Here is an 18877-nt window from a genome sequence, read left to right as displayed (position 1 = left end):
TTATTTTTATAATGACTTGCAGCTTTCACTTACAACCCTGTAAGTATAAAGTCACTGTTTCACTTTATAGTATTGCTTATATTGCTTTGTTTCTTTTTTAACTATCTAAAGGATTACTTGTACTGAATTCTTAGGGAAATATAGTTCTGGTGGTATTATACCCCTCTGCTTTTCTTGGCTGATTTGCATCCCAAACAAATGCAAAACTTTCCTGAAAGCAATTTGCAGGAACACTGTGCACAAAACATTTATTAAGAGTCACAGTAATGACAGGAACCAAAATAGAACAAGAACATTGTCATTATATACATACATACACACACACACACACACACACATATATATACATATATATAAAACATACCTGATGGGCAATGAGAATAAACACAAACACAAGTACAATTTCAACAAATGTCTTTACTTGCTGAAAAATGATTACAACGTAGAAGCCACTTTTTGCACCCTCATTGTTACAGTTGGGAGGGAACAGTCACTGCCTTTTAGTCTTTATACTCAACTACACTTTAAGGTGAAACACTATAGATACAGATTGCAACTTAAGGTCAGAGATCTAGTCAAGGCTATTTCCCTTTTAAGTGGACAGGAAGTCTAAGAAATGGCTTCAATGACACAATCATTAACTAACTCTTGCAGGCRAAGGAGCCAGAGGGCAGGCAAAGAACAAAACCATCCAGTCAGTATCAGCACAGAGACAGTAAATATTTCCAGCTGTACATTTGGGGCTGGCATCTTGCGTTCTTGTACTTCTCAAATTAACTTCAAATTTTCAGCTGAAGGCTTAGTTCTTCACCACTGCCATGCAGAGGCTCAAGTATCTAAGGATCCAGTCGATCAGCTTTTAGGGAGGTGAAGCAGAAATTCTGTTGATGCAGAAAGTCTCTGTATTCTTTGAAAAGTTCCTTTTACGTTATTTACATCCTGTTGCCATTAGGTCCTTGTCCTTGTAGCGAGACTTCCTCACTGGGGAAAGCTGCAAAAGCCCCCAGGATTTTGACTGCTGGATTGTCCAGACAGGAGACTTGGTCACAACCTCTCAGAGCCCTCTCACTCCTTTTCTTTCTTTGAAAACTTGAGTGCAGATGAGACTGGTGAGTGGGCAGATCTTGGTGTAATATGAAATTGTCACTCAGTGGAAGCATAGATGTAGCTCAGGGAACCTGAAAGAGTCCCAACTACACATCTAGCTGCATAGGAGTGAGATCCTGAACTCAGTGTTGGCCTGTGGTTTTGCTCGCAGGCAATGCACTAACAAGCCTCCCAATCACAGGGGTTTGGTCCCTTTTTCTCTTGTGACAGAACTGTTACCCCTCACCGTCGCAATGCGCAGGCCACCTCAACGTCGCCCTGCTCCTTGCAGTGCTGTGCGCCTGCCTTCCAGCTGTGAGGGTCCAGCTCCTTTTAGGCATGCCGTGACTGCCGGAAGTCATGTCCAGTCCACTTGAGGAACCCTGCCAACTGCACCTATATCTCTGTGTGATCTGCGTTGCTTGTGAATGATTTTGTATTTTTATTTGAAAAACAGAAAATATGAATACAGTGGTAATTTCTCATATAAGCTGTTACTAAATCAAACTGATAGTCTTTTGTTTGGATTTCTCACCCTCCCCTAGACTCAACTCAGACTCATCTAAGAATTATAGTTTAATTTATTTTAAGTAGAGATTCTCTGTTTTCAATTATTTTCTGTTGTCTCCCAAAGGACTGTTGTATCCGGGTATTTATTTTCCAGTTGGAGATTACTGTTACCCTCCTTGGATCATTTATTAGCTGATGGTGCTTCTTGCCAACTTGGTGGAGAGATTGCCATGGAAAACAAATATCTAGCATTCCTAATATATTAAGGACTTCAAGTTGTTTTTAACAGAAATAAGGGAGAGATTTTTCCCTTCACGTTTTATCATAGATCAAAACTGAATCATTTGTTTCCTCCTGAAATTGAAAGCAACATTTCTTACAGAAAGTTTGAGTGGAAAATACCTCTCTGTTGTGATTCCTGTTCTTACTCTAAAATGAACAGCTTAATTCCAGCCTTCATTCACATATGAGCTTTGTAAGGAATGTTATCTGAATAGATCTAACTGACTTTCTGGCTGCTCCATTTCATTATTGGAGATACTGCTTATATTTTTTAATGGCACTCTAACAATTCAGTGATTATTTAATTGTAACTCAGTGATTATTTAATTGTAACTAAAGGTGAGTTTTATATATATATATATATATATATATACACATTACATATATACTATATACTTGTTAATTTGTAAAGTATGTTGTAAAAAAAGCATACTGGTACTTGAACCACTTTAGGCCAAAAATAAGCTGAGAAGATCTTTCCCACCATTTTAACAAATTTACAAAATGTTCTTTTCTGGACTTCAAGTACGTTATAGTTACARCAAAGTAGTATGTATACCTAACTACTGCTTCAAGGAAAGTTAGCTATTAGTCTGTTTATCAGTATGACATATATGGGCTTTGGGATATCCCCTTATCTTTTAACAGCTCTATTTGTATTGCTCTTGAATTACATTTCGATTTAAAGCTTTAAAGCAAGCTATGCTTCACAGGTGCAGAGTAAGAGACTCTTCACTTTTTGCTCAGTCCCCTCCTGTTCCATTTTTCACTATTTCCAATATTTATGTGAGAATGTGTGTGTTTTATTAAAACAAAACACTACCAAAAACACTTTGAAAAGAGATCATTTTTGTTCTTACATTTTTGAACATGACTTCTCCATATTTCTTCTAATAACTTTATGTAATTATGTGTGGATAACTTTGATGTAATTAGACCTGTTGACTTGGTTTCATGGAGCCTTATGTTCTGTTCCTTTTGCTGTCAGACTTTCCATGGCAGAATGACGGCCACCACTGGCTGCCTAGTCGAGATATTGCAATATAGCCGTGACAGTCTGACTAGTCTAGAATTCAAAGTCAGAAGAGGAGCTGCTGGACAAATATTGAGTGTTATAAATGATAAAGAAATTCCTCATTTTCTCCATCCTCCAGTGCTTCACAAGCATAAATAATAATCATGAAGCTTTCTCCATAGGACTTGCTTTAGTTAGAGGTACTGGGCAATGATGCAATCTGACATGCACAGAATGCAGGTGTAGAATTGGCTGCATTAGAGTGAAGAGTGATTTCTTAATATTAAAACCATTTGTAAATAGGAGTAAAATAGCGTACACGTGGCTACCATCTGCCCATGACATATATGTGTTGGCATTTTGGGAAAAAATGAATAATCTTCATTAGAATTCAACTAACATTTATCATTAAGCACATACCACATCTCAATAAGCAATCTCTGCCTTATTCTGAAGTTAGTGATTGTGTGTAGCCTGTGTCTCCTTCGTAATGCATGAATCTTAGAAATAATTTAATGAAAGACAATTGCTTGATTGCTGTTTCTGTCTATGGAATCTCTCAAGGGTGTTAATCTGCAGTGTGATAATGAGCAAATATTTTTTAATGTCTGATATTAGTGTTCCACAGGTAATACCACAAAAGCTGGTCTCCAAGTAAGAAATTCTTGCTGAACAGCCAAAGTAGCCACAGCAATAAATAGCAACATTGTTAAATTGGTTTTGTTTTGTTTTGTTTTTCCTGAGTTAAAACTAGTTGCTTTCCAATTTTGAACATGATTTCAAAGAGAAAGAGTGACTATTATTATGACATTTGCAACACATCATAGTTGCGAATGACTGCACTGGAAGCAGAGAACACTTACTACTAGAATGGATAAAGTATTAAAAAGCACTGATTCATTACCAGCATAGTCTACATCATTTAATGGTACTGTTTAATCTTGTACCAGAAAGAATCAGAGACAACCAAGAGAATTACAGAATCTTACAACATCAAACAGCAGGTCTTCTCTAAGCCATTCTTTCAGTGTGACAAACTCACTGCCAAAACTGACTGAATATCAATTTTATGCCAGGTTTCTTTCTGCTAGAGTAGAGGATGTGCATCTAAATCCCTAAAGTAGCTTCTACTTTTAAAGAAATTTTATTATTGTCCCTGAAGTCCCATGAAGTAATGAAAATAAAACAAAATCATGTAATCCCCCCAAAGCAAGTCTTTCAAATAGCAATTTATCACTCCCTGTAGCAAATGTACGGTACTTGGGGTGCTAGTACCGTATATTCTAGCAATTGCCCATGCTGTTTAAGTGCAGACTGTTCTGACAGCTAGTATAACAAATTTTCCAATGAAACCTGGAGATAATAAAACCCCATTTTCAACACACTTTATCCTTTGTCCCCAGCTCCCGCAGTAACTTCAGATCATGCTCCAATTCCTAGGGCACACTCCCCAGCCTGTGGGGGACTTTTGTCTGTGTGCACAAGCCTCAGCCCTCTAGGGAGCTATAGCCTTCACCACCCGGTGAAACCTGTGAGAACATCGTGTCTTTTAGACTTTTTCTTCTTTTTTCACCTCTTGTTGGAAATGGCCTGTGGGACATCAAAAATTAGTGGGGAAGGAGATAGCATACAGGCAGACAGCAGAGGTGCTTAAGTTTGATTTTCTTGGAAATCAGACTAAATTAACCCTGTAAAGATCTCATATATTTTATGTCTCAGTGATGCCATATTCCTTATGTGTAATTATAAAATAAAAAGGCTGTGTTTTAGAAAATGATCTCTCACATTTGTATGCCATTACAACGCTGACATCAGCTCCATTCTTCTGTTCACTCTGATTCCGATTTAATTAAGGATTTGAGCATATTTTGATTGTTTGTCCACAAATTTAGAGACTTCTTCATCAAGGTGCTTAAGTGTGTGCTTGTATTAAGCAGCTGAATAGTCCTGCTGGCTCCAGTTGCACGTACTTATGGTTCTTGATGAGGAAGTTTCTGAATTTATGGATAAAGATTGGTGCTTTCCCAAAATGAAAGAAGAGATGAGCAGAGAAATATGAAAAATATAAACTAAGCAAAAAAAGATAGCTATGCCCTCAAAGAGGAGTTCTGCAGTGAGGGTGACTGGGAATAATTAGCTGCTTGTCTGCTTCTTATCTGATCGCCGATAGACTCTGAGGGCTTTTGCAAATGTATGGTGGTGAGTTAAAATCAGATGTCTGAATCTGCTGGGGCCCTTATCAACCATCCTGCTCCTCTGATGCCCTGAGTTAAGGAAATCTGATCCACTCCTGCACCAATGCAGGTTTCATCCAAGTTCCTGATTCAAAATCAGGAACAGAAACATCAATAAGAACATCAGAATGATTCAAAACTGGGAGTGAGTTTCATATTCTATTTTACGCTTGCCATCCATAATCTAGAATAGACTCTCACTGCTAAACATATAATCAAATTGCTTTTAGGCTAAGTGCCTTGCAAACCTCACTGTCCTCAGTTTGGAAACTGAAAGCAGCATTAATCTCGGAGGGGTGTTTCACAAAACATGAACTAGGCTGCCTGTTTAGGGAAAGCTGGTCCTGCAAGGAAGGTGTGTTTAGTTCCCTTTGAGATTAATCATCTGCCTCCCAGCTACTGCTTTGATGTCTTTTAAAAATCTCCAAATGCAAAGGCACAAAAATATCTGGCACCAAACTAAGAGCTATTCCTACTATTATTTGCCTCTGTATCACTCAGTCCTTGTGCTGTTAGCTAAGTAATTAACCAACATGGACCAGATTCATTCCTTTGTCCTGATTTGTTTATAGGACTTTGCCAGTGCAGCACTTACATGCTTGCAGTTAGAAAAAGAAGACTTAAGGAAATGAAACATAAAATACTACTCCATTTCAAATTCCCACTCCCATTTTCTCTTACAGCCATAAGGCATATAAGTAGAAATAATTGTGGACATCTTTAGGTAAAAGATTCTAGAAGTTTCCTGAAAACATTCTGGGCCTTAATTGAAGTATGGAGGGGAAACCAAGCATAGCCAGACATGTAGCCGTTGCTTGAGGCTAAGAAGTAGGAAACAAAAGAAGAATATATTCTAAGTGCTCACAACAGGTTGGGTTAGCAATGAAGTCTCACAAGGAGCTCTGCTCTACCACTTATTCATAGTGACCTGGAAAAGGAGATGAATAATAAAGTGACAGAATTTGCATATGATACCAAATTATTCAGGCTTATAAAAAAACTGATTGCAAAGAGTTGCCAAAAGATGTCATGGAATTTTTGAATGGATAAAGTAGAGAATATTAAATTAGCAGTAAGCCAGAGAACAAGAAAAGAGGTGGTTACTCCATGTTTCTTCTAATGTGAGAATTAGGAAGCATCAAATGAGGTGATTGGGAAGCTCATTTTCAACAAACAGAAAGATTTACTTTCCTTTATATCCAGTGCAATTTAAACTCTCTGTTACAGGTGTAAAAAGCTTTTCTTTAATCCAAAAAGCACTAAAACATTTTTGATAGAGGTTCCAGCTGAAGCTTCCGATACTTCACACCAGAGGTGCCAGCAAGTATGAAATCAGCCTGCCCTTCATTATGGTATGCAAAGCAAGCATTGGTCAGGCCAGCATTCATAGCAACTTCCTAAACATAAATGTGCAAGATGAGTATCCTATGGACAACAGTGATGCTCTTTCAGGAAGGACATAGAACAGTCACAGTTTTGATTACTGCTTGAAAAGGAAAAATCTGAAAAGCCTGTACAGGAATTACTCATAATTTTATGGCTAGGTATTGAAAAAGTTGACTCACCTTTGTACATTGCTATGTACACAGAAGAACACACATGACGCAGGCTTTCTTTCAAAAGTGGTCTGAGGCCTACTGATGACAAGAGCTACTTAAGAGCTAGTATTCCAATTAGTGATCACTGATGTTGAGCATATATGCTATAAGTTTAGCATAAATAAAAATAAATCTGTTCCACAGAACACTAAACTCAGTGTGTGAAGTTTGGTGTTATAGGAAGAAATCCAATTAAATAGTACTAAGTTTGAATTTTAAATGAACTGTGTACCAAAGAAAGACCTACAATTTCTTTGCATTGCAATGAGATCACTTAAATCACCATTTTAGATTTTTTTGTTGACTTATTGCAGGTAACTAGAGACAGGCTGATTTTCATTTCCTTCTCAAGAAGCTTTTAATTGCCTATGTGATTATCTAGCATATCATATGACTTTTGTAACCTCCGCTGAAGCCTAAAGTTGTTGAATCTGACACACTGCTGCTCTTAAGAGCATGCTGCATGCTCTGTGTTTAATCACTGTGGTAAGCAGTTTTATCGGCTGAATTGCTCTCTTTTAAAAAATTGATTACAGGGTATACAGTGACAGAGAATTCTTTTTTTAGACTTTAAAGCTGCAAACCCCACTCAAACATCTGTTGTTCTGTTAACCTTTTCCTGTAAAAGCATGCAATGAACATATCACATCCAGGGCTGCAGATCTCTGTTTGCATTTAATTTTGGATCCTGACCTGCAAAACTGCCAAAAGCTCCCTTAGGATTCTTAGCCTTTTTTAAGGCTAAGTCTCATCCTTTGGATACATTTGATCAACTGTGATACTTTGCAATTGCTAAAATATGTGTACCACTGCTGTCTTGCATTTCCAGTGTCTGACCTGTTTACAACTTTGAAAAATGAGGAAGTGGACCAGAAAGGGCTATGGAGTCTAGTGATGCAGTGGTAAGAGATGGACCAGCTCAAACACTGCAAGGGTAGAAAGCATGAGAAGGACATAAGAGAAAGATTTCAGAACATACTTGAGTTTATGGTGACTTGCTGAAAGAACTTGTGACTACAATGGGAAGGTGGGATTTATTCAATCATTTGCTATTAATTATTCACTGAGCTCTCATCTCCACTTAATGGGAAATTGAACTAAACCTAGTGACCTTTGGAACAATTTCATTAATGCCTAAGTGCTTTCAAAACGGTTTCAAACTTGATTTACTGAGGTAATAGTCTCTTCTTCTTTAAAGAAGAAGAACTCTCTCAGGTCTGCTTTTAATAAAGGATTAAAAAGCTCTTGGAGATAAAACCAGAATGTGCAGTATGTGAAGAAATTTCAAAGGTAATATTTAGGGTAATAACGTTAAGTATTTGTGTTTACAGGATGTTGAGGTTGCTAGCTGATTACAGTGGTCTTCGGTAGACTTTCACTTGCCATCTTTCTTAGGAAAGACAAAAGCACATCACCCTTTAGAAGGAATATTCTTCACAATTTGAAGTTTTTCTCCAAGGGGTCTATGTGCAGTCATAGTGGATGCATACCCGTTACTTCCCAGATATTAGATACTAGAAGTTGTTTGAAATAACTTATGTCCCACAAATTCAAGCACTACAGATCACAAATTATTCTTACAGATAACAAAAACAATAACAAACAAAAAAGCCAAAGATGCATTGCATCCTTTCTATGACTGAACTGTAAAGATAAAATGACAATGTGAATTAAGAGTGTTTGCAGGAACCAGCAAACCCCTAGACTGATGGATCATGCCTAACTTAGGCCTGTCTACTGTATATTATTCTAATTTTATGCTAGTGTAAGGTGATTAAAATGAGCAGCAGTAAAGGGGCTTTAAAATCAAAGTATCATGATAATGAATGGGACTCCAAACCAATTTCCAGGACTAAAATTTCTGTATTGATACATATTTTTCTTGAAAGTGTACCAGTTAAATTTGCTTAACAGTGACACTATGCCTCAGCTAGAGACCTTAGAGACTGAATAATATCAACATATTTATGAGATACGAAATGCTTAACAAATAAGCCCACAGTACCATTGGATACCAAAGATAAAAAGGTAAATAGTTCCTTAATTATGATTATAGCTTTTATTATGCAGCTAATGCTTTGCCACCATTTTTTTTTCCAGTTGCCATGGTGATGCTGTCCAACAGTGAGAGCAGTATAAGGCATTGCTGCTCAGGCAAACATGTAATCTGGTCAGATGGCTACCCAGAAGCTGGTGCATGGGGTGCTCTGTTGAATAGCACAATCTGAATATCCCTCCAGGRGTTAGTAACTGGAGTGGCACAAAACAACCATTCTTGCCTTGCCTACAATTGCAGCACATGTCTTAAGAAACTGGAATTATGCCTAAGATGTTTTGTTCATGAAAGAAAGGTTTCACTGCAGAAATAGGGAGAAAAAAAATACTTTCTTAATCAAAGTTGTAACTTTTCTGAGCTTTTCTCCATTGTAAATTCTTGCTGGTTTATGCCTGGCTAAGAATAAAAAGGGTATTTTAAAACCAAAATTAGCAATGGTCTGGCTACTTATGAAAGAGAGGGAATTATTGACCTGTAACTTCAACAGCAAAACAGACTGAAATGCACAAGATCTGCTGGCAGCAAAAACCTGATAGTCCAAACAAGTGTTCTCCTCTGACAAGGTCTCTTATGCATGGTGCTGAGATCAAGGAACTTTTTTGTTTTCTTTTGGAAAAAACAGTATCATCTTGAGTGTTCTCAAATGGATATTTGTAAATGAACATTATTCCCCTACCTTTGCTATGAATATAAGAGAGACATGGAGATACTGGAGAGAGTCCAGTGTAGGGCTACAAAGATGATCAGAGGGCTGGAGCAYCTGCCCTGTGAGGAACGGCTGCGAGAGCTGGGCCTSTTCAGCCTGGGGAAGAGAAGACTGAGGGGGGGATCTTATCAATGTGTATAAGTACCTGAAGGGAGGGTGTCAAGGGGTCAAGGACAAACTCTTTTCAGTTGTTGACAGGACAAGAGGCAATGGGCAGAAATTGAAGCACAGGAAGTTCCGCCTGAAGGTGAGGGGGAATTTCTTCCCTGTGAGAGTGACAGAGCACTGGCACAGGTTGCCCAGAGAGGTTGTGGAGTCTCCTTCTCTGGAGATCTTCAAGGCCCGCCTGGATGCAACCCTGTCTACCATGCTCTAGGTGACCCTGCTGAGCAGGGAGGTTGGACTAGATGATCTCCAGAGGTCCCTTCCAACCTTACCCATTCTGTGATTCTAAGATTCTGTAAACTTACTCCAGATGTTGAGCAAAAAGCTGATACCTTTTAATGGCTACTGGTGTGGGGAAGTAGAAACGAGAAAGTCTGCCTCAGGTAGCCACATTTTCAAAGCTGGAGAGAAGTGCTTCTCATGGCTTAGAGACCTTTAGAGTACCTTCTCTTTTAAAGGCAGTGGTGCTTCATATCACTCAAGCATAGAAATGTAACACTGGAAAAACTTTGAGAGGTCATCCAGTACCTTTTGCATTGAAATAGGGTCAAGGATGCTTGTATCAGCATTAATAGAAGTTCATTTGATCTTTTGTTAAGAGATCTCTAGAGGAAATTCTGCAATATAAGTAATCTTTACTGCCTTTACTAGATCTTTAGGGTATTGTTTTTTCTTTCTTTTTTTTTCAGAACTAAACAAATTGGATCTTCCTATCCTTTCATCATGCTTCCTAAATCTGTTTTTATTATACTTAAGAACTCCCTGCAGCATTTTGGCATCTCTCATAAAGCATGGTATCCCCAGCTAAACACCATGTAGCTAAACATAAGCCGTGAGTGAGTGCATGTCTTTTTCTCCATCATTCAAGTCATTACTGAAAATATTAAATGGAACCGGATCTAGAAAACAGTTGCACCAGATTCTGCTTGAGATTTCTCCCAATTATGATCATAGAAATGCAGTAGAGTAAGTCCTCTTTTTAGCATCAAATTGCAGTTGACTGTGCACCTGCAACTAGTCACCAGAAGTCTCAGGCAAATGAGGGTATTTCAGGATCCCAAGTACATATGGTCGTATTCCTTGAAATTCCTATTAAGTGTACATTCAAAGTAGTCCCCCAGAACAAACAAGTAGTTCCCCACTGCTGCACACAGAGCACTTGTACGTAGCAGGAGCAGAACTATCCAACTCCTTTGCCCAGGTATCCAGCGTGGCCAGCTCTGGTATGCAAACTGGACAGATGAGCAAAGAAACATGCATCCACTAACATGGCATACTTTCCTGCTCAGGTACTGTACTACACTAAAGCATTTATGTCTGCATTTGTGTTAGTATTTTGGTTCAGATTAATTGAACTTTCCCCTTTGAAGTGAAGGTCCCAACTGTTTCCCCTTACTGTGCTTTGGATGCACTGTGGAGTGGTCTCAGAGCTCATAAACCAGATTCCTTTTAGATGAAGATAAACCAGAAGCTGTGCTCCAGAGGTGCACCTGAGACTCTCAAAATACAAATGGACATTCAGTCGATGGAACCAGACTAAAGTTAGTCTGAAGGAACAAAAACCTAGAAAGGTTCAAATATCATGTCTTCTSCTTTGAACTGCAGATCTACTTCTAAGGTCTGTGCAAGGTACTAATGTAGATGTATCCTCTATGGCTTCTTCCACCTGGTCAGCTCATTACAAGAGCAGATGGGCCCAGAATCACGCAGAGCTTCTCAGTCTTCCTTGGAAGAATTCTTTATCACCAGTCAGCTGCTAAAGCAAAAAGGAAACAGAATTTGCAACTAACAACCATGTCCTGAATCCAAACCATAAATGACTTCAAGAAGAAATGGCTTGGAAGGGATTGGAAAACTGGAATTTTCCACCTCTCCATGTTTTTCTTGGGCAGTGGATAGTGTATATAATGCTAGGCCTCAGTCATTGCAAATGGCGATTGAATATCTCACTCTTTAGGAAGGAAGAAATTAATGAAATGACCTCTTATTGTGCAGCAAAATTTATTGTGATTCCATGACAGATAATCCATGAAGTTTGTATGCCCACAGTCTAACTCTTGAGAGAAGCCTTCACACAAAGTTGCCTTCACCAAGAGCTGTTTTCTGTAATCCTCAGCACTGCAATAGCTCTTAGACTTATTTCTTTGGTGAAGGGGAAGTTCTACTGTATTTCCTGACTTTATGGAAATGAGAGGATTTTACTGGAGTACTTCCATCAAGCAGACTGGATTGTCAGAACACACACTATTTGCCTTGTACAGAAAAAAAAAAAAAAAAAAAAGAGTAGTGCATTATAGCAGGTTATGAAAAATCTTCTTTTTTCTGAATTGCGTGTCATAAGGAGGATCAGCTTATACAAGAAATCCCTAAATTGCATTTAGTCAAGTCATCCTCTTATCACAGAATGGAAGCAAAGAGCAGCTGAAATGCAGAGTGAGTCAAAAGCTCAAAAGTACTTTGGCAGGCTACTGGTGATGAATCCACTGTACCAAGATTCTCGATCCTGCATAATTTGGGCACTCACATCACTGAATTATGGGTTTTTCTTTTTAGCAAGAAGACTTTTGTTTTTCACAAAATATAAAGCTACAGAAGAAAAGCCAGTGCTTCATAAAGTACTTATATGCACTCACAAAGATGGGATGTCAAGGCTAGCATGTAATAAGGATTTATGTAATAAATAATGCATTAGTGGCTAGTATGTTGGCAGTTATGTATTAAACAGAAATTTCTAAAACCTGGAGGAGGCTTTTTAAAAGAAAAGTATTGAAGGAAGTAGAGGGAAAAGCAAAATAAAATTGACCTGAAAGGAAATTACCTATATAGATTTCAAAGATATAATCCCGAGGCTTATCTGTTGATGCACAAGAAACTTTGTTAGGCTTGTGAAATAAGATTGATTTGAAGTGAAATATTAACCAAGTCTATAGGAATTTGTGCTTCCTTAATACACACGTAATACTAGAAAGGATTGCCATGTCAAATGATAAACATTTGCAAGCATAAATCAACTTAAAATTTTTCAGGAAAGCTTTGCCATTTCCAGCCCTCACTCTCCATAACCAATTTCTTTGTCTACAAATAGGGCTTTTTCTGCTATACCTCTGTGATAGCAAATGCTTTTTTGGGGGGGGTGGGGGAGTGAGAATAATTCTTTAAAATTATTTTCTTTGTAGAGCTTCATGACTGAAATAAGTTTATACTCAAATAAGCAGATAGTTTTTACAGAAGTAAAACCTGGCACATCTTTTCAAAAGTGAGATTGATTACAGGGAACTCTTTTGTATAGGTGTTACCCAACAAGATCAATGGCTGTTTGATGTATGTGACAGATTCCTTAAAGGCAGAAGAAGATTCAGAACAATCTGTGCAGGATCTTAAATTTCACATATTTGCTGTGTGACACATAGATGACATGTATAGAATTGGCCATATAATATGGTGTGTACAGGGTTTAAAATATCTTCCTGAATATTTGAGCTCTAGAAATACAAGTTTTTTGTTCTTTTTTCCATGGCCATATTGTACTTAGCGACTCACATGAGAGCATAAAGGCCATATGAGGTCAGTCCAGAGTTCTGGCTCTATATCCTGTTTCTAACAATAGCCAACAGCAGATGCTTGGAGAAGTCTATAAAGACAGGAAACTTCATAATATTTCCTCTTCTGTGTACTCTACTGTCTTCTAGGTATTTTCAGCCCAAGGACATCTTGAGCTAAAGATGATATCTTTGTGTTTAATAGCTTTGATGTATTTTTCCATGTCTTTTCATGTTGCTTTTTGAACTTTACACAACCTTTTAGCATCTACAACATCCTGTGGCAATGAATTCCCTAGTTTAACCATGTTTTGGGGAAGGAATATCACCTTTTGTTTGTTTTGGAACTGTCACCTGCTAGTTTCATTTAAAGCCTCCCTTTATGTAAGATCAGTATGTGGGATGGTAATGAGATAAATAATCCGGAAACAGTCACTCCAGCTGTTCTTAGAAAACACTGTAAAACCTTGCTGAATCTCACTGACAGCTGAATGCTCGAAGATGCTGTTTGAGAAAGGGCATCTTGATTCTGTCAGCAAAGAAGACTTACCTACCACTTAGAGGAAAATGAGTCATGATGCAAACAGCAACATAGCTCTTGTTCTTCCTGAAACAGAGCTAAGACGAGGTTAAGACAGCACAGACAACTAACTGCTTAAAGAACCAGGATTCAGAAAGCTCAAAATTGCAAGATCTCATGCAAATATTTTTGCAATGCAATCTTGTGAATATTGCTGAGATTGTTTTTGTCTCAATGGCTGCACCTCTACTAACAGTTTAAGCTAATATGTCACATATTAAAGCTAGGTGGCTGACAAATCCAACTTTCTTCTACATCCCTGTTTCAAGTGTGGTAATATTCAGGAGAGAAATGATACAGGCAGGTGAGGAGAGAAATTTCTTCAGCCCCCTCGCCATACCTCCAGTAGACATCTCTGAGTACCTTTGGAGATTTGAATTATAAAGTGGCAAAAACTCTTGCACTGACAAGAAGTCTTTAGGAGCTTTCTTGAAGAACCTTGATGTTTAACCTGTATTCTCATTCCTACGGTCTTTGTTATCCCTGAATCTGAGGGCTGCAGGGAGTAGCTTTTCTTACAGGACTTCCTTGCAGTTTAAGTGCAATCCATTGCCTTGTACGGATAGATGCAGACAGCAGTCTCCCCAGATTTTATGTTGTTCCAACCTCTTAACAGCTGAAGGAACATCCAGTCCTATGCAGGATGCTTTTGAATATGGGAGCACATTGACTGAATCTATTCTGACACTGATGGATGGTATGGTGGAATATTAAGGGACTGTAAGAGCATTCAGGCTGTTAAGATGCAGCCCTGTAGAAAAGAGCTTTGGTGAAGTGGTGGACAGAAAGCTGGACACAAGTCATCAGTGCACTCTTGTGATAACAGCATACTGGACTGGACTGAGAAAAGCATAGCCATCAGGTAAAGAGAGGTGATTATTCCGCTCTCTTCTGCACTGGTGAGGCCATATCTGGGGCACTGTGTTCTGTTCTGGGCACCTCAGTACAAGACAGATGTCAGCAAACTTGACAAGAGTCTAGCCAAGAGCCACTAACATGGTTGGGGGCTGGAGTACATTACACAWAAGGAGAGGCTATGGGAGATGGGTTTGTGGAGCCTAGAAAAGAGAAAGCTAAGGGTGGTCTAGTTGCTGGAGCCAAAATCTGCCCAGAAACATACAGAAAAAGGACAAAAGGCAATGATTACAAGTTGCAGCAAAGGAAATTCTGGCTAGGCATAAGGAAAAAAATCCCCGTCAGAGTAGCTAATACTGAAACAAGTGCCCAGAGAGGCTGTGGAATCTCCATCCCCGGAGATTTTCAAAACTCAGGTAGACATACCATGATCTAACTTTGAAGCTAGYCATGCTTTGAACAGGGAGCTTGAACTAAAAGACCTCCAGAAGTAACTTCCAATAGTAATTTTTCTATGATTCTGTGCATATAACTTCTTTGAAATGTGGAATTCTCTCCATTGTATGGCCTGCAGTCAGGTTGCTCTGTTAATATTTAAAAAAAAATAAAAATAGGAAAAGTCTTCATTCTTAACACCCATGAAACCCACTGCAGTTTATGGGAGTTGAGGAAAAATTTCAGAATACTCTAAATAAGGAATCTCAGCAACAATATGGAACATTCATCTATATAAAAAATGAAACTTTTTTTGCTGGAGGTTTTTCTTTTTTCCTTCAGTATGATACAATTATATGACAAAGGGGAAAAGTAGTTGCAGGGATAGCTAATGAATCAAAAAGCAGATGCCATACTCATTTGCTCTGAGACTTCAGCCCAATCTCATAGCCAAACAGAGCCCTATCCTCTCAAGAAGTTGTGTTTTTTGTTTTTTTGGGGTTTTTTTTGTATTTTTGTTTTGAAGCCTTTTTTCAGTAGATGGGTAAAAGACAGGCCTCTTCACAAGCAGTGCTCCTTCATTAATGTATTTCATTATGTGAAGCAATACAGTACTCTATTGTAAAAATGACATCTGTATTGACAAAGAGATGTTAGGAGTATGACATAACTCCTCAGATGTAGAAAGCTTAAAGAAAAGCCCTTGTCTTCTTTTTCCCAATGCAAGTTAAAAGTATAGCTGTACAGGTATAAATACGTCCAAAACTGTTCGGTAGACCCTGACAAGCTTGCTAGTTTGGCAAACTACAGAGTTTCTCATGTCATTAGCATACAGGATTTAAAGCCTAGTCTGAAATAAAGTCTGATTTTGGTTTGAGAAAAGTCCAGGCAAAAATAATACTGGAGGCTATCAGTTGTTTTATCATGGTAATAGTCCATTTAACTTTCAATTTAAAATTTGAGTTTTTTTTTTTTCCTTTTCAAAGCCTGAAGTTTTATCTTGGTATCAGAGCCAAAATATTTCTCTCGAATCTTTCATATTCTCTCCAGAAATGAAGTTTCTCCAAAAATTCTTATCTTCCATGTAATTGAGAAAAAGAGTTAGAAACTTAAATTATTCTACTGAGAGTGCACATGGCAGAAAACCCATCTCTATCTTTCCTTTCTGTGTTAGCATCGCTGTGCTATCAGGAGTATACATTATTAAAAACTTATTTGTCAGCCAAGCCAATGGAAATGAGTTTAAATTCTCATGAGGCTGGTACCTGTTAAGCAATGAAGGCCTTTTTTTAAAAAAAATCTGATCTTTTTACGCAGTAGCATCACACTGGTGAAAAGTGCTACGCACTCTTTTTTAGCATACAAGAGAGTGCTGTCTGCCAGAGGTAACTGTGCACTTCGTAAAGGAGAGGCTCAGATCTACCCAAGGCCGTAGTTCATAGATGAACAAGGCACTCAGGACCTTGTTACACAATAAATCCAGATGCTTCCAAGAGCATTACTTCTCAAATCAGTGTACTGACCCATATCTAAACCTCTGCAGGCTTTGGAGTGGATGCTCCAGCTTTGTTCACATCTTCACTGAAGAAGCTCAGGTCGTAGGAAAGAGCCAGCTTCTCTTTCATCCCATATATTCCCTTTCAGAGTACAGCTGAAGGAGCACGTTTGCATCAAACTGCTATGAAAATACTGTGATGACAACATTTGAGCATTATGATCTTCCTTTCTCCCTCCAAGCACAAACATTTCAAYGAATATCTGACTGTTCTTAAAGAATGGTGTCATTTTCCTAAAACATCTAATACTTTTAGCTGTTATTAAGATAATTAATGCAGGTGGCTTGYTCCCCCAAATGGTTCCCAAGAGATGGCAGACAACAACTGAAAAATGATGGAAGTTTATTGAGTGGACTAATCAGAAAGGTCCCTAGAAGCAGAAAATTTTGAGAGAAAGTTTTGAAACCAATTTTAGGAAGAAAGTTTGAGCTATAGTTAACTCTTAATTACAGGAAATCTCATCTGAGGCTTTTATTTTCTACAGTATAAGATATAAAACCGATAATGACAAAATAGATACAGTCATAGGTCTTACCACATTTTTTTGCGTAACATATTGGTGGATTTAATTTATTTATATTTTATTTTACTCTGTAAACAGTCTGTTTGTATTAAAACACACTATGACAGATACAGCTCTCTTCATACTCATTATCTATGTATTAGAAGTATTTGGTGTGATAGTTGATTAACGATAATTTATTACAGGACACATATATTTAGACATATAACTGAAAAGGCAATATTTTCACCCAATACAGTTGTGGAATMTGGAACATATTTTACAAACTTAAAGCCATAAACCCCATAATTTGGGTTTAGTTTAGATTTTGACTTGTTTAGTTGCTTAATTGGTCATTARCATGTTTAATTTAGCATATTAACATTTTTTTCACTGAGAATATTTTGAGAAGGTTTTGTGAGTGTCTTAGGTTTTCATTGTCTTTTTGACTATAAAAAAGAAAGAAAAATTGTTTGTACATGATCTAGAAGTATTTTGCTTGATATTTCAACGCTGATACTGTTCCCAAGAACTGCAATGCAAGCAGGAAATTACTGTTTTTAATCTTTCTTTGACAGCTTTTATATCAAAATACCGACTTTTAGGATTTTGACTGATCACTAACTTGGCATAAGCAGCGTTGATTCCAGTACTAAATTTGGGTGAATATGTATACTGATCAAAAAGGAATTATTCTGATCAGTTTAACAAGGGCAGTACAATTTCCAGTTCATCACTATCCTGCAGAAAAATRTGACCTGTGAAGTAATGTTCATCAGAAACATATCATAGACTGACATGTTTTATATTTAGCATTTCTAAGCTCCAGCTTCCTGATCCTACTGAATAACATGAAGCACGAAAATCTGTCTGACATATATGTGGTTAGATTCTGTAGCATTTACCATAGGCAGGTTAACCAGATGTTTTCTGCAGTTACTTGCTTTGAATACAATATATCTGCAGCATGAATGAAAGCTGAATTTAATTCTTTATTGAGCAGAAAAAAATAAAATTTTAATTTAGTGATCAAGTAGTCATCAACCTCCACCAAACATTGCTTCATGGTACTGTACATAGTTTAAATTTGACTTAAAATCAGATTTTCTTTCACCAGAGTGAACATCTGCCAACATTCTTCCTTTTCCAACTCTTCTTCCTCTATCTTCTCCTGAACAGACAGAAAATCTCTCATGTTGCTTTCTGGGACTAAAGGTATTTGATGTCCTTCTAGCATWGCATCCTGATTCTGCACACTGTAACGGGACATTTAATCATAACAAATTAGATTTTGTGCAAACATTGGCTAATTAGCTATGAGAGAAACTAAAGATAAATCTAACTAAAAGGTAGGCTAATTGGTTTAAAGAAAGAATTATAATGCAATACTGAAACGATTATCTATATTACTGTAGATAGATGATGGATGAATGGATGGATGGATGGATGGATGGATGAATGGATGGATAGATATATGTCACCCAAATGAAGCAAGGCTATTACATTGCAAATGTCATTTCATCCTTACTATTATGTAATAATATTAATATTCCCTCTATCATGACTATTATTCATGAAGGTAAGTGGTTGTAAGCAAGACTACTGAAATAGAGCATTAAATGATGTACTGCAGAGCTGAGTATAGAAGGGATTTATTCCATGTACAGATTGTTCTGCTTTGGCTTTTCTACTAAAATCAGACATAGTGCTAATTAAAAAAAAAAAGTCCAGGTATTCTGTGTTACTTTGCTGCTTTGG

General features: G+C 37.6%; 1 protein-coding gene across 2 annotated transcripts in view; it reads left to right on the top strand.

Annotated features, from left to right (window-relative positions):
* The window catches only part of GABRG3 (gamma-aminobutyric acid type A receptor subunit gamma3), a 324177-nt gene that overhangs the window by 226469 nt on the left and 78831 nt on the right, over positions 1-18877 (top strand). The gene's annotated exons all lie outside the window — the stretch shown is intronic.

The sequence above is a fragment of the Rhea americana genome, unplaced genomic scaffold (assembly GCF_003343005.1).
Source record: "Rhea americana isolate MKP2758 unplaced genomic scaffold, rheAme1 scaffold_7, whole genome shotgun sequence".
NCBI classification, from domain to species: domain Eukaryota; kingdom Metazoa; phylum Chordata; class Aves; order Rheiformes; family Rheidae; genus Rhea; species Rhea americana.
This window is presented reverse-complemented; position numbering and strand designations above follow the sequence as displayed.